At 39.2% G+C, this 16,771-nt stretch overlaps 1 long non-coding RNA gene across 3 annotated transcripts in view; it reads left to right on the plus strand.

Annotated features, from left to right (window-relative positions):
• The first annotated feature begins 4,002 nt into the window (after positions 1-4,002).
• LOC118148595 (uncharacterized) overlaps positions 4,003-16,771 on the plus strand; it is a 74,068-nt gene continuing 61,299 nt past the window's right edge. For 2 of the 3 annotated variants that reach the window (XR_004735484.3, XR_013528153.1), the window contains exon 1: positions 4,026-4,217. This is a non-coding gene — a long non-coding RNA (uncharacterized LOC118148595). Of the gene's footprint in view, positions 4,218-16,771 lie in introns of all 3 variants that reach the window. The other variant, XR_013528152.1, reaches the window with a different exon arrangement.

Genomic DNA, 16,771 nt, shown 5'->3' on the forward strand with positions numbered 1-16,771 from the left:
GTTTTGCTGGAAACCCAGTAGAACTACTGGAAGCTTTTAAGCAAATGATCAATTTGATCTGTTTTGTGCCTTAAAAAGATCACTCTGGCTGACAACAGCATGGAGAACAAATTCTGGCAGGGGAAGAGGGGAGGCAGCCCATTCTAGCCCAGCTGTGAGATATTAGTCATTTGGATTAGGGTTGTAGCAATAGAGATGGTGATAAGTGGTGGGATCGTGCATGTATTTTGGAAATAAGAGTAGGCAAGATTTGCAGATAGATTGGATGAGAGATGTAAAGAAAAGTGAGAAAACAAAGGTTATTGCTAGTGGTTTGGCTCAAGAAACTTGGTTGGTGGCGATACCAGTAACTGAGAGATAAGGAAGATGGCTGTGGGTAAATCAAGAATTTTATTTTGGAAATACTAAATTAGAAATGTCTATTAGATAGCTCAGAGGTGATGTCAAGTAGGTAGTTGGATATATAAATCTAGAGCCCAGGGGAGTGGTAAGAGCTGGAGATAGAGATTTATGAGTCATCAGTACAAAAATGTTATTTCAAGCCTAGAAGAGGATGAGATCACCTAGAGAAGGAATTTGGAGAGAAAAGAGGGTGGAGGACAGAGTTAAGTGTTAGCAGAGGAGGAAAAAGAAATGGAGTCCAAGAAGGCATGAGTTTCAGTTTAGAAGAAAATCAGGTGTGAGTAGTGTTGTGAACACCTAATGGAGACATTTTTGCAAAAAGAAAATCATATGCTAAAAACTGACTAATGCTCTGTCCCATTTCTGCTTTATATTTCTCCCACACACCCACAACACCATGCCCCTCTCTTTAGCATTTGATTCTACTGGAAAGGAGGTTAATTACAGAACAATAGTTGTTTCCATTATTTTTCACGTTCGGTCTGCTATTTTAGGAAGTAGATAAAGTGACACTGTGACAGATCTGGAGGGTCTTGGATCTACCTTTCAACATTGGCATTACAGATATTAGAGCACTACCACTCACTAGCTATGGGAATGTAGAAAGATTACCTAACCACTCAGAGCCTTGATTTCCTCATTTGTTATGTGGAGATGACAATATCAGAGGACAGGCTTATTGTGGGGGTTCATTAATATAATGCTCACAAGTTGGTAGCTCAGTGTCTGGCAGAAGGTAAGTAGATCACAAATAGTAGCTTTTATTATCTTTTTCCCAGATGATTATTGGCTAACTATGGAAATGGACCACTATCAAGTAATCCTGGAAAGATGAGTAGACAAGATTAGCAGATATATTGGATGAGAAATGTGAAGAAAAGTGAGAAAATAAGGGTTATTGCTAGTGTTTTGGCCCTAAACATAGTTAAGTGTTTGGAACTATTAACTATTGGAGAGATAATACCTATGTGTTGTTGCTACAGGATAGAAGCTAAACACTGAGTCTATAAACGAACGCCCTGATATTGCCCCTGTATCCTCTAACAAATACCCTATATCTTGTCTCTTTCAGAGACAGGATGTGTGAAACTCAGATAAGTGATGTTTTAAAGATGGGGTATCAGTGATAGAAATATACTTCTGTGTACTATTAACTCTTTAATAAATATTTGTATTAGGGTTCTCTAGAGGGACAAAACTAATGTAATAGATATATGTATATATATAAAGGGGAGTTTATTAAGTATTAACTCACATGATCACAAGGCCCTACTATAGGCCGTCTGCAGGCTGAGGAGCAAGGAGAGCCAGCCCAAGCTCCAAAACTGAAGAACTTGGAGTCTGATGTTTGAGGGCAGGAAGCATCCTGTACGGGAGAAAGATGTAGGCTAGGAGGCTAGACCAGTCTCTCTTTTCACATTTTTCTGCCTGCTTTTACTTCTAGATGCAATGGCAGCTGATTAGATGGTGCCCACCATCCATTAAGGTGGGTCTGCCTTTCCCAGCCCACTGACTCAAATGTTAATCTCCTTTGGCAACAACCTCACAGACACCCCTAGGATCAATATTTTGTATGTTTCAATCCAATCAAGTTGACACTTAGTATTAACTGTTACAATGTTGTTGGATTGTTTGAGCCCAGGAGTTCAAGGTTGCAGCAGGCCATGCTCATCCCACTGCATTTTAGCCTGGGAAACAAGAGCAAGGCCCTGCATCTGAAACAAACAAACAAATACGTAAATAAAGAAGCTCACTTTTAAGAGGCGTTTTCATATTGTTGTTTTCGCCAGTGTTGTTTTATATATCATTGGTAGTTTTAAAACTTTGTTTCATCTTCTCTGATGTTTAAAAAAAAGAAATACCATGTTAGGAGGATCTAACAATCTAGCTGTATGATATATTAGAGGATAATGACACCTCCTCTAGTTTTATATTTATGAGAACATCTAACACATCAAACAAAGTGTCAGTGCAGAGCTGGAGTCATTTAACTGAGTATGTTTATCTTTGGGGTGTTTTCAGCTCTGTGTAATAGGAAACAGTGACAGAAACTGGCTTAAATAATAAGAAATTGTATCTCAGAATGCGCAAAGTCCAGAGTTAGGATTCCTCGGTCATATTCCAAAGTGCCCATAGTTTCCACATCTACACCATCCCTTCCTCAGAGGCTTGTCCTTACCTTTAGTCTTCTTTGTCCTGTCGCAAAATAAATATTAGAACCCTTGGCATCATCTCAGACATGATTCTATCTAGAGAAGGAAGAAGGGTGGTTTTTCCTCAAGTCTCTTTCTTATTGGAGCCTACTGATGACCAGAAGAAATTGCTGGCATTTGTCAACTTTCTGAACAATTCTTAAAATTTTCATTCATAGGACAGCTTCCTTAGGATGTAAATGGTCTCCAGGCTTCAGCACACAATAGTTTAACAAAATGTCAGCTCAGCATACAGAGGTCCTCTCTCCCCCTTGTCTCTACTTTTTCCATGGAGGTAATTAGACATTTCAAAATGTGTTACTTGCAGAACTTCATTCCTGCTTCCATTTTTTAAAAAAATCAATTTTTGTTATCTGTCACAAGCAACAGAAAAACAATTCTGGCCGATTTAAACAAGAGATACCTTTATTTAAAATGTACTAAACTAGTTCCAGAATGATCTTGAATTTTCTTTTGCTAGAGGAGACACTATCGGGACAATTGGCAAATTCTGAATAAGGTCTGCAGATCAGATCATAGTGTTGTATGTAATCTGATTTTGAAAACTGGGCTGTGATTATGTAAGATAATTACATTTTAGTAAAAACACAGTGCCATTTTAGGGAAAAAGCATGTCTACAATTTACTATTAAACAATTTAGAAAAACTATACAGAGAAAAAGAGGGGGAGAAAGGAGAGGGAAAGGGAGGGGGAGAGGGAAGAAAGAGGGGGACGAGGAGGAGGTCAATGTAGAAAAATATTAACATTAGAAATCTGGCTAAGGCCGGGCGCAGTGGCTCACGCCTATAATCCCAGCACTTTGGGAGGCCGAGGTGGGTGGATCACGAGGTCAAGAGATCGAGACCATCCTGGTCAACGAGGTGAAACCCCGTTTCTACTAAAAATACAAAAATTAGCTGGGCATGGTGGTGCGCGCCTGTGGTCCCAGCTACTCGGGAGGCTGAGGCAGGAGAATTGCTTGAACCCAGAAGGCGGAGGTTGCGGTGAGCCGAGATCGTGCCGTTGCACTCTGGTCTGGGTAACAACAGCGAAACTCCGTCTCAAAAAAAAAAAAAAAAAAGAAAGAAAGAAATCTGGCTAAAGAGATATCCAGGAATTCTTTGAATTAGTCTTGCAACCTCAGTGTAAGTTTAAATTATGTCCAAATTAAAAAAAAAAGTTCAGTGATACAAGAAGATAAAAGGTAAGATTGCAGTGAGGCATCAGTTCCAAAACCTTGCTTTAATACACCTCTAAAGACAATGAGGAGGATACTTAGTGACCAGCTCAAGAGCAGACTAGATTGCAAAAGATCCTGGCTGAAAGATTTGAGAACAGGAAACCGTGGTCCAAATCACACCACAGAGCCGAAGCCTGTGGGCAATACTGCCACCACTATGACGTGCCACATGCCTGCTGCTGTAGCTGGCGCTCCACACGTTATACCACCACCAGCACAGCTGCTGTGACTGCTCTCTGGATGATTCATCTTTTCATAGCCACCACCCATGCTGGAGACTTATCTCTAGGACCTCTGCTTTTTAGTTTCATGTTAAATTCAAGGTCCCGGTGCAGAAATCAGATTGATAGAGCCCAAATTTTGGGCTATCTCTAGGTGCAAGGTAAGTCTTGTAAAATGAGTGTCAGACATTTTCAGTCTCCACAGGGACACACAAATTGTGCTTTGCCCACAAAGGGAGGGATTCTCGAAGGAAGAATGGGTTTCAGATATTATGTAAGAATGACACATGAATGACAAGAATGACAAATGTTTGTTACAGAATAGTGTTTGCAGTTTTCTCCCTTAGGATGTCATAAACACTCTGGACCTTGCTCTGTTGAAGGTAGAAGTGAAGGAAAATGGATTTCCCTCAATTTGAGAGGAATAAAGTATTTGCAGATGTTGGGTCCTACTCTCACATATAATCACAGTGGGATTAATATGGAAGAAATTATTCCTGATGAGGTTTATCCACTTCTGACATTACATAGAAAATGGGAACCCTTTGTTTTCAATTAGATTAATTTTATTCAGAATATTCCTTATTCTGGACATTGATAACTTGTTTTGTTCTATCCCACACTTTTAAAGATTTTTTTCCTCTTGTATTTCTTTTTGTAAAAACTATTATTTTATATGAGGTTGACATTTTTTGGTTCAGGTTTTCAACTCTTTCAGGAAAAAAACCCAGCCCTCAGCTCTGGTGCAGTACTTAGTGCATAGCAGAGACTCACAAACTTTTGTTTTTTATTCAAATCTTATTTTGCTATACAATGTAAATATAATCATATACCATTGAGGTCTTACTCTGGCCCAGAAGTGTAAATGCTGTTTGTGGTTAGGCATTAGGAATGCTTTTTTTTTTTTTTTTTTTTTGCCCTTAGTATCTTATTGAAAAAGGAAGACTCACTTCAGCTAAGGAAAAGGCATCTGTGTCATAATTTCTAAGAACATAGTATTTTATTTTTATTAATGTTTGCCATAAAAAATGATTAGAATAAAAAAAGCGAGACATGAACAATTGTTCTCTAAAAGCATTTGACATCTGGTTGGAATTGCTATATTACTTGATTGTCAAAAGTTTCTTCTGAGGGGTTGAGGGAATTTTAACATTTCATTTGACAGTGAAATAGATGAATTTAATCGGCCTTCACTAGTGCTGGCCTGCTCCTGAGAGAAAGGTGATTGAGAGGGAGGAAGTGGAGAGGAGGAAAAAGCCTTTACTCATACTCCTTGAGGAGTGATTCAGGTGGACAGTCTGAATTATGGGATTTATTGACAGCAAGTAAGTACCGTCTGAGTAGATTACTGCAAAATGCTTTAGCTGGGGACGGCTTTGAAAACCACTCATCAATTACAGATGGTACCTAGTATAGCAGCACGAGTACCCTTGTGGGTTTTCATCTAGAAGAAACCTGCTATCTCTGATCTCTTCCTTCATGAGTGACCCTTGTTACTCAAAGACCTCAACTGTTTATCAAAAACCTGCCACTCAGAACTGTGTATCAATTATTAAACCAAGTCCCATGCAGGACAGGGACTTTAGATTATCTTGGAAATAATACAGACCAACATTTGTCTTTGTTAACATGCTGAGTGATTCTGTGGTCTCTAGTCACAGGTGAAAGGATCAGATTTGAGATTTCTAGATACCAGAATCACATTAGGGTTAAGCAAAATTTCTTTCCTTTTTTTTTTTTTTTTTTTTTTGAGACTGAGTTTCGCTCTTGTTGCCCAGGCTGGAGTGCAATGGTGCGATCTCAGCTCACCGAAACCTCCGCCTCCTGAGTTCAGGCAATTCTCCTGCCTCAGCCTCCTGAGTAGCTAGGATTACAGGCATGCGCCACCATGCCCAGCTATTTTTTTGTATTTTTAGTAGAGACGGGTTTTCACCATGCTGACCAGTATGGTCTTGACCTCTTGACCTCTTGATCTACCCGCCTCAGCCTCCCAAAGTGCTGGGATTACAGGCTTGAGCCACCACGCCCGACCCGCAAAATTTCGTATGTTCCCAGCGAAACTTTGGCCAGAAACGTTGTTTATTTGAGATGAGAAGTAAGATGAAATGTTCTAACATGGTGGAATCCATAGGAAAATTTGCCCATCTAGGGACAGTAGGGATTGGTAATGTGGGTCCATGGATGCCTAGAAGGCTCACAGAAAGACTTCAGGACATTCCTGAGTCTTTTCAAAGTGTAAGCAAAATTTTGTGTGTATTTCCTTATGTGGGTGATATGGTTTGGCTGTGTCTCCACCCAAATCTCATCTTGAATTTTAACTCCCATAATTCCCACATGTTGTGGAAGAAACCCTGTGGAAGGTGACTGATTATGGGTATGGGTCTTTCCAGTGCTGTTCTCGTGATGGCAACTGAGTCTCACAATATGTGCTGGTTTCAGAAACAGGAGTTTCTCTGCACAAGCTCTCTTTTTGCCTGCAAGCTCCACGTAAGATGTGACTTGCTCCTCTTCACCTTCTGCCATGATTGTGAGGCTTCCCCAGCCACATGGAACTGAGTCCAGTCAAATTTCTTTCTTTTGTAAATTGCCCAGTCTCAGGTATGTCTTTATTAGCAGTGTGAAAATGGGCTAATACAGTGCATTTATTTTTCTTGAAGCATGTCCATACTTTCCATTAGATTCTCAAAGGGATTCAGGACCTGGAAACTTTTTGAAATACTGCTCCATAGTAAATGGCACAAATCCCTCTGAATTAAGAATGTCTCTCGCCTTAGGCAAAGCTAGATTAAAGGACAGAATTGAGAATCAGCCTCTGGAGTGCCCTCTATAAGGAAAATGAAAACATTACTAAAGTAAGTTGATAAAGTATAAATTCATCTAACTTCTACTGGACATTGCCCTTGAGTGGAATTAAAAACTGAAAAATTTTTGTCATATCTTTTGAGCATTTCTGTAAAATACTCATGTAGCTATGGCCAAAATTCTGGAATGAAATGGCACATATAGCCTTAGGTATCCTCCAGACCTAATTAATTGGCTCTGTTTCTTAAAGGAGTCATATTTACAGAATTACAGTTGACCAGGTACAGTGGCTCATGCCTGTAATCCTAGCAATTTGGGAGGTCAAGGCAGGAGGTTGACTTGAGGTCAGGAGTTTAAGACCAGCCTGGCCAACACAGTGAAACCCTGTCTCTACTAAAAGTACAAAAAAATGAAAATAAAGAATAACTGGGGGTGGTGGCAGGTGCCTGTAATCCCAGCTACTCGGGAGGCCGAGGCAGGAGAATCACTTGAATCTGGGAGGCAGAGGTTGCAGTGAGCTGAGATTGAGTTCACTGAACTCCAACCTGAGTGACAGAGTGAGACTCCATCTCAAAAAAAGAAAAAAAAAAAGGATGGTGGCAGGATAATATTGTCTCTTTCACAGGGTCACAGGGAAAATTTAGATTTGTATCTGATGTAGGTATCACAGTGCAAAAACTATTAACTCTTAGATTGTCCCTTTCAATCATCAATAAAATGAATGTTCTTCAACATTTCAAAATTTGATCTTCCCACAGCATTGGCCTTGAGGGTAGATGGTGGTAGATTAGTGGATCACACACATTTCTGTATGTTGTAGGATGACTACTTTCAAGGTTTTTTTATTCTACCATATTTCTTTACTCGGAAAAGTCATAATACCCAGTACTTACATATTATTAGTACCTGAAGATAGTTGATAATTAAACTATTATCAAGCACAGACATCTTAGCTTAAATAAAAGTATCAAAGCTGAGAGGACGGACCCAAAAAATGAGTTCTAAACCTGGTAAGGTAAAAGCACAACATGGAAAATGAAAGAACAAAAATTAAATTGGCCTGTAATATAATATATGGTTTAAACTTTGGTCACAATATAAATACTATGTTTATTGCTTATAAAAACACTTTCACGTGATAGAGGTACAGATAGAGTATCTTTTATTGTTGAGATTAAATCCAAGATAAGGAAACCAAAGTACAGATTAGGACAAATATGACAACTTTTGTTTTATTGACTCTCCCATGCCATCCTCCACACCCCGCTCTGTAATGCTGTTATTGAGGAGGAAAGAAAAGTCTAAAATCCACGTGGGGGAGTTGCATAACTTTTAGGAGAACACTTGCTAGCTATATTCATCAAGAAGTTATAGTCACTGGTTGTATCATTCACTGGCAGCGCCTGCTATCTGGGGTGTGGAGTTTGCTTGAGATATATGTATTATTCATAGTTACAGGCTAGCCTGTTATAACAAGACTTTAGAGTTGCTACCTCATGTTTATAGACACATAGCAACAACAAGGGACAGAGAAATGGACTTGGAATTTATTCAGTGAATATTTTTATAGCCTATACTCTGTGTAGAGTCACCATGGAGTGACTCAAAGAGCTTACAGACAAGTTGGGGGAGGTGAGAACCGCACATATAAAAGGTTAAATAAAAACAAAATGAAGAGGAGAAGAAATAAGATAAATGAAAATATCTTTTGGTACCAGGATTGACTATCAAATAAGTGGAAATGAGTGTCTGATAGAACATCTCATAACCTCAATTCCCACTTGAAAATATGCACCCTGAATTCTTGAGCTTGCAAATCCCTCCTGACTCAGCGAAGCCCTTGCGAATAAGCATCTGCAAGGAAAAGAGAAGATGAAGAGAGAACCAGGTGGAGGCACCAGAGCAGAAGCTCCATGTGTTCAAGGACAGAGCCTGAATTATTTGCTGAATGTCTAGGGCTTAGTATAATTCATTATTAGGTGTTCAATAAATATTTTGCTTAGTTAATGCATGAATAAATGCATAGATGAAGGCCAGAGACTATCCTAGGACTGGAAAAACATGTTATAATATGCTCTAAGGTGGTTGCAGTATCTTTTTTGTATGTTTGGCATGTAGTACGTAATAGGTGTTCAGTAAATGTGGAAGGAAGAAGGAAGGAAGGAGGGAAGGAAGGAAGGAAGGAAGGAAGGAAGGAAGGAAGGAAGGAAGGAAGGAAGGAAGGAAGGAGAGAAGGAATTAGTTAATATCATAGGATCACAGGACTGGAAGGAAACTTGTGAGCTTATCAGTCATTCCCTTAATCCACAAGGAAAAGGTGTTAGTGAGTGTGATAGAAGCAAAGAGCTAGAATTCGAGAAAGGATTCTGAACTGAAATCAGTTTAAATCCTGGCTTTGCAAATTTCTCCTCTGTGACTTTGTACAAGCACTTGTACAAAGTGCTCTTGGAGCAACTGTTCTACTAGTTGGGCCTCAGTTTTCTCACCTTTTCAAGGGGAGTAAGAAATTATTATGCTAAGGAATTTTTATAAATATTAAGTAAGATAGTATATTAAAGTATGCACAATATCTCATAAATGTCTTTATAAAGAAAGAAATACTAGCACTTTGGGAGGCCGAGGTGGGTGGATCACGAGGTCAAGAGATCGAGACCATCCTGGTCAACATGGTGAAACCCCGTCTCTACTAAAAATACAAAAAATTAGCTGGGCATGGTGGTGTGTGCCTGTAATCCCAGCTACTCAGGAGGCTGAGGCAGGAGAATTGCCTGAACCCAGGAGGCGGAGGTTGCGGTGAGCCGAGATCGCGCCATTGCACTCCAGCCTGGGTAACAAGAGCGGAAACTCCGTCTCAAAAAAAAAGGAAATTCTAGCTGAGCATGGTAGCTCAGGCCCATAATCCCAGCTATTTGGGAAGCTGAAGTGGGAAGATTCCTTGAGGACAGGAGTTGGAGCCAGCCTGGGCAACATAGTCTCATTTCTTAAAAAAAAAAAAAAAAAAAAGAACGAGTGAATGAAATTCCTCGAGCTGTTAAATGTTAATAACTGTGAAGGAAAGATTTTTCTCTGGAATCTTTTAGAAGGAGAAATGCTAACCAAAATTATGAGTATCTTTTCTTAAAATTTAATTTACGGAAAACCCTAGTGATTTTGGCCGGTTGCATGTCTTAGAGGACTTTTCCTACTAGGGCAAGTGCTTTAAAAATAATGTAACATGATTGTATAAATGATTTGGCAATAGGCTGTCATGTTGTGCCACAAAAATTCTTCAATATTTAATTAAAAACTCAAACAACTTAAAATTCAAGACATGTTAAGAACACGAATTGAGGGTATAGAATAGCTGTTGAAGGGCTTGGGCTGTTAACTCCAAAGCCTGGTTCATACTACTGGGAAGGCTTTAAACAAGTGGATCCAATTGCTGTAATGGACATCTATATGGTTGCAGCAGAAAGTGCAGATGTTAGTGTCCATTTTTGATATGCTGCCTCTTTCTGAGCTCCAGGATGGATCTTTTGGAGAGTCAGAAATGGAAGGAAATAAGAAGCTTGTCAGGGCTAACAGACCAGGACTCTCTGGGAAGTATATATGTATTTAATGTGAAAATGAAAGGGTTCTGTAAATGTTTAAATGATATTAAAAGGACCACTGATGGCCCTCAAAGGAGATGAATGGACCAAAGATTCTTTGTCTTGATGTCTGTTGTCCCAGAAAATTTATATGGTTTGGCTGTGTCCCCATCCAAAGCTCACCTTGAATTGTAATAATTCCCACATGTCAAGGCCAGGGCCAGGTGGAGATAGTTGAATCATGGGGGCAGTTTCCCCCATACTGTTCTCACAGTAGTGAATAAGTCTCACGAGATCTGATGGTTTTATAAATGAGAGTTTCCCTGCACAAGCATTCTTGCCAGCTGTCTGTCATGTCAGAAGTGTTTTTGCTACTCCTTCGCCTTCCACTATGATGGTGAGACTTCCCAGCCCTGTGAAATTGAGTCCATCAAACCTCTTTTTCTTTTTAATTTACCCAGCCTAAGTATGTCTTTATTAGCATCATAAAAATAGACTAATACAAAAATCTAACACAACTAGTTAGCGAGAAAAAAAGGGGTAAAAGGAGAGGCAATGAAAGTCTGTGTGATCCTCCCTTCTCCATGAACTGTTTCATTAGGAAATGGGTACCACTCTAGGGGGCAGTTAAGCAGGGTGCAAAGATTCTGTTCTGCCTGCATAGGGCTTCTCAGATACAAAAAAAAAAATCAATGAAACTGAAAAGAAAATGACTATTTCAGTTTGTGTTTGTGAAGAATTGCTGGAGATTTGAACTATATGATAACAGTTTTGAATTCTCTGGGATAGGCTGATCAGTTGCTACATCTGAAGCCTTCTGGTTGTCTCTGAAACCTATTGAATCAAATAGCCAACAGGCCAGTCACCCTCTTAATGAGTCAATTCAGTCCAAATGTTAACTGATGGGATATGATGAATATAGGCATTGTATCACCTCATCCTCAAATTTAGGGCAATGCCATCTTCTCCTAGAGGATGAATATCCCTGTGAGTTATGGTATTTGTATGCACTGAGTCATGTTGTACACCCACCCAGTGACTTTTTTAAAGATAAAACAGTAAAATTCTGCAGCAAGCCAGTACTGAATGAGGAAGACCATTGGACTGGGTGGGTCTTAGACTAGACAAATCATGAAAATATGTATGTTAGAGTAGCTGAGCATGGTGGTATGTGCTTGTAATCTCACCTCCTTGGAAGGTTGAGGCAACAGGATTGATTGAGACCAGGAGTTTGAGAACAGCCTGGGCAACATGGTGAGACCTTGTCTCAAAAATAAAAAGTATTTAAGGATAGTGCCTAAGATCGTAGTCTCCAGACGCAGGCTACTTAGTTCAAATCATGCTACCATGTTTTACTTGGTCCATGAACAATTCATATTACCTTTTGCTGTATCAGTTTCACCATCTGTAAAATAATAATTCTCTTATTGGAATACTGTGAAGATGAAATTAGGAAATATTTATGAAGGGCCTAGAAAAGGGCATAGTATAAAGTAAGTGCTCTAAATATTGATATTATGTTATCTCATTAACATTAGAACATGATGGGTGGACATGATGCATACTTTAAACAGATATACAGGAACATATAAGTATAAGATTATTAATGGTAACAATAATAGAGGCAGTGATAGAGGAAATACTAGTAAGCAATACTTGTATTGATTTAATCTCCCTAAAACACCAGGTAACAATCAGCTGGAAAGTGCATCATCTAGCTTTTATCTTGGGGCTTAGGAAGGGGGTCGTTGCCTTGATGGCTCAGTGGACAAAACAAAGCAGCTACAAATATCATTGAGCCCTTACCCTAAGCTCAGAGATGAATTAAATATAGATAAAATATGACTCATGTCACCAATGCTATATAGAATAATGGGGGAAAGAACATATGAATCACTAGCTACAATCTGAAGAGTAAGAGCCATACTGTTTTTTCAGAGAAACCTGCCCGTGGTACTTTCATGTCCTCTCCCTACCTCCTCTGTCCTCTCTCCACTCTCTCAACCTAGCTTCGGCATCCTAATTCCACATCCTCAAAACTCCATGTTCTCTCTTTTCTAGCCTTTATCATCACTATAATTTAAAACTCATGTTTGCAGTTTTGAGTTTCATACGTGTCCCGCTTGTGAGTAACTTATTGATACTCCAGACAGTGTCTACTTCTTACTGCTAAATCCTCAATGCTTAGCACAGTGCCAAGCACAGAAGTACTGTACAATTATTTTAGAAAGATGTAAGTAGAGGATGATGTCTGGTAGAATTGGGAAAAGGCATGTGTAGGAGTAACTGGGTTTTGAAGGGTTTACAGGAGTTCAATGAGGGAAATGCACATTTGAACATTTAAAACCAAGGGAACACTCCCAAATGAATAACCTGCCTGATTTGTTCCTATTTGGTCCTATTGTTTACTTGAAATGTGTAATTATTCTGACGTTTGGAGAGATGTTAACTAAACAAGATACGCTGAGTTCTAGAACTGGGTCAAGCACCTGAGTTCAACTTCTATTTCTGCCTATTAGGAGCTTGGCATGAATCGCTGAACTCTTCTGGGCCTCAGCTTCCACATCTATGTAGTGGAAGTGATAACATTCATGCCTACTTAGCTATTATGAGAATAGAGCCAGTCCACGAGGAGGAAACCTTTTGTAAATTGCTAGCATTATAGGAGAGCTGCTTATTAGTATACTTGGCTATAACTGTATTTGCAAAAGTAATAACCATAATGATAATGATTTTTAAAAACCAGCACTCGCCACTGCTGATCCTAAAAGAAGGCCCCCTGGAAGACCCCTGAAGCAGCAGGTCAATGTGTTTTGCAAACCCAGATTCTCTGCTAAATAGCACATCAACAAGACAGAAACTTGTCAGCTTTTGCTCCCTCTGAATCTGGACCAGGTTTGTTACCCAAATTTTATGTTAAATAATAAAAGCACTGACATTAAATGCATTGCCACGAATCAACAACCTATTCAGGGTAAGATATTATGGCACAGCAGTCCCCAAGCAATGTGTGTTTTTAAAAATATGCTTAAAACTGCAAGTGCTTTGTGTGGCTGCTTTGCAAAATCACTAGAGCTGAAGTATTTGTATTTTAATGTTTATCCCCAAACTGGCCTGCTGTTTTTAATTTGCCAGGAAACAAAATGTTGAAAATGGAAGGAAACCAGCACCAGCTAGGTTTTGAAATGCAGCGTTAGTAAAGCAAGCTGTGGGGTTCTGATACCTTAACAGCACCATAAAATGCTCATAATTAAATAACTGTTCTTCTTAACACAAATATTCCTATTTTTCCCTCAGCCACTTATTTGAAAGCATTTAATGTTCATTCTTTCATTACCAACTAGAGACTCTTGTAAAGAGGTAACTGGTTCCAGAAATTGTTTAAAAATATCTTAATAATGGTGTCCTTTACAAAGGGGAAAAATGTATTAGAAAACAAAATCAGGCTTTAGATATTTCCTGTGGTTATTTTTATTGGCAGTTGGCCCATAAATAATGATTTATACAGAGGAATGTACTGCCATGGAGCTGCTGCAGAAACGACAGTAGCAAAAGCAATGACAAAATGCATTGTGATGATAAAGGTCCCTGACACGATGGCAAAGCATGAGGCTACTAGAGGCTAAAAAGGAAGAGACAAGTTTGCTGGAGAACCATGAAATGGAGCAGCCAGGCTTCCAAATAATTAAATGAGAGGAAGGACGGAATAGTACTGTAAAGCTAGCTAGGATTTACAGTGCTCCTACCACATACCAGCATGATTTAAACACTGTTTTGAAAGCCTCACACCAGCTGTGTGAGATGACTGTGTAACTGAGGCTGAGGCAGCTTAAGGAACTATCTTAAGGTAGCACAGGTAGAAGATGGCAGATCTAGCATCATGTTTCCTATCTGTGATTCTCATTCCTATTTGTTCTCTACTATTCAATACAAAATATTACGATAGTAATGTAAGCTATCAAAAATCAAAGGAAATGAGGAAAAGTTCAGGACCAGCAAAATAAAAGAAAAGAGAAAAAAGCTGTAGAATATTTTTCTCAAATACGATCCTAAGACACCTACCACAGAATCACCTCAAAGGCTTGTTAAAACTGGGGAAAGAAAAACTCAACTCATCCCACTTTAGACTACAGAACTGGAATCTCTTGGTGTGAATCTCAAGGCTGTAAGAATATGCATTTTTCTCCAAAAAAACGTAAGTAATTCTTGTACATACTTAGTGATCATTCTTGACCACTAATGTGTCATACTTTGTTTTCTGTGCTTAACTCTATGTGAGTGGTCCCCAAAGAGATACCTCTCATGGCCCTATGATTGGTGAAATATATTTTGAGAAATGTTGGTTTATATGTATGCAATTTTATTCCTCTGTAATTCATCTGTTGTGTGAATAGATGAGCCTTAGGAACAGGAGTTTAAGGTCACTGTAAATTTCTTTTCTATAGTAAATCTATTTTCAGCTCACACTCTAATCAGAAAGTAATTTTTCCCACAAGAGTAGTGTATTAATTATCTATTGCCATGTAACAAATCACTACAAAAACTTAATGGCTTAAAACAAAAAGCAGATGGATATGAAGGGCACTATGCTCAATGAAAAAGTCAACCTCAAAAGGTCATATACTGTATGATTCCGTTCATATAACATTCTTGAAATAACAAAATTATGGAGATGAATAGACTAGTGTTTCCCAAGAATGAGGGATGATGTACAGGAGGGATATGGCCACAAAGGGGTAGTATAAGGAAGATCTTTGTGGCGATGGAACAATTTTGGGTAAAATGGCATGGAACTCTACACAAATATGATACCTGGTTTTGTTTATACTTTTGAACCTTTACTACAGTTTTGTAAGGTATAACCATTAGGAGAAACTGGGTAAAGTGTATGTGAGGCCTGTCTGTACCATTGCTAAAATTCCCTGTAAAGCTATAATTATTTTTAAATAATTGAGGTTTTTGTTTCTCAACAATGATTATCTCATTGTCAATCTTCATTGATAAGAAATGCAATGATGTGTACCTCTGGCTCGAGGTCACTCATGAGGTATTAGTGAAGCTGTGGGCTCATGCTGCATGCAGTCTCACCCAAAGGCTCAGTTGGAAGATAATCTGCTTATAAGCTCACTCTTGGAAGGATTCAGCTCCTCATGGATTGTTAGAATGAGAACTTCAGATCCTCACTGGCTGTTGACTGGAGTCCTCCCTCAGTTCCCACTTGAGCCTCCTCATAAGTCAGCTCACAGCTTGACATCTGGCTTTTCTTAAAACGAGTAAGAGACAGAAGGCAAGCACCCAAATGGCAGCCACAGTCTTTTAGAATCTAAACTTGGAGATGACATTTCATTCTTACTGTTATGTTCTTCTCACTACAAGTGAGTCAAAAAGCTTAGCCAACATTCAAGGGGAGAGGAGCACACAAAGGCATAAACATCAGGAGGCAGGGATCGCTGGGCACCATGATAGAGGTTGTATATCACAATAGCATGTTAAAATATCTTTATGTCACAGTGAAATCATAGAACACATACAGTGATCATATTAGGGGAAGACTGTGTTTGCTTTAGCATTGAGTCAAAATTATGAGGTTAATAACTGAGACAATCAATTGGTATTTTTCAGTCTATTTAAAAAAGCCAGTCTCCATAGCAATAACAGGGTCAAAGACTATGTAAAGAGGGACACCAGTAAACTCATCAGCAAATATGAAAGATTTCTTGCAAATAGTAGTAAAGGCTTTGATATAAGGAATAGACATGGATATCTATTTCAGGATAGGCCTAATTGTGCCTTTCCACATTAGGGAGGCTAGGACCAGGGTGGGGATACCCAACATTCGTACATCTCTATGCTTGTTTGCTTGGATTGTCCTCATGGGTACTGGTATCCGCCACAGGAAGCATGGCAATTTTCTACTTTGTCAAGTGAAAATCTTCTAAGTTCTCACAGCCTTACAGGCAAGAATCTTCTCCTCTAGATTACACTGAGATGAAAAACACTCTTTGCTATTGCCAGAATTGAACTCAAGTTGAGAATTGAAAAAGCTATCCTGATACCCGTAGGCTACATGGCCCTCTGGTAGTTATGTGCCACACCCATGGGCTGCTAATAGAGCATTTGGTCTGTCCCCACAAGCCAGCGTCACAATGTGAGCACTCCATGGGTAAGGCACTGTACAACTCCTTATCCTACGAGGTGCTAAATCAACAATGTGATAGCCTCAGCTTATTTTGTGAATGCAGAGCACAACCTAACTCTGAATAGCTTGCTCTGGAATATTGAAGATAGAGGAATGGCTAGTGAATTTCTACATAAATGAGTGTTGCCAGAAGTACTGGGTTTAT

This window comes from Callithrix jacchus, chromosome 16, assembly GCF_049354715.1.
Source record: "Callithrix jacchus isolate 240 chromosome 16, calJac240_pri, whole genome shotgun sequence".
In the NCBI taxonomy this organism is placed as follows: Eukaryota; Metazoa; Chordata; class Mammalia; order Primates; family Cebidae; genus Callithrix; species Callithrix jacchus.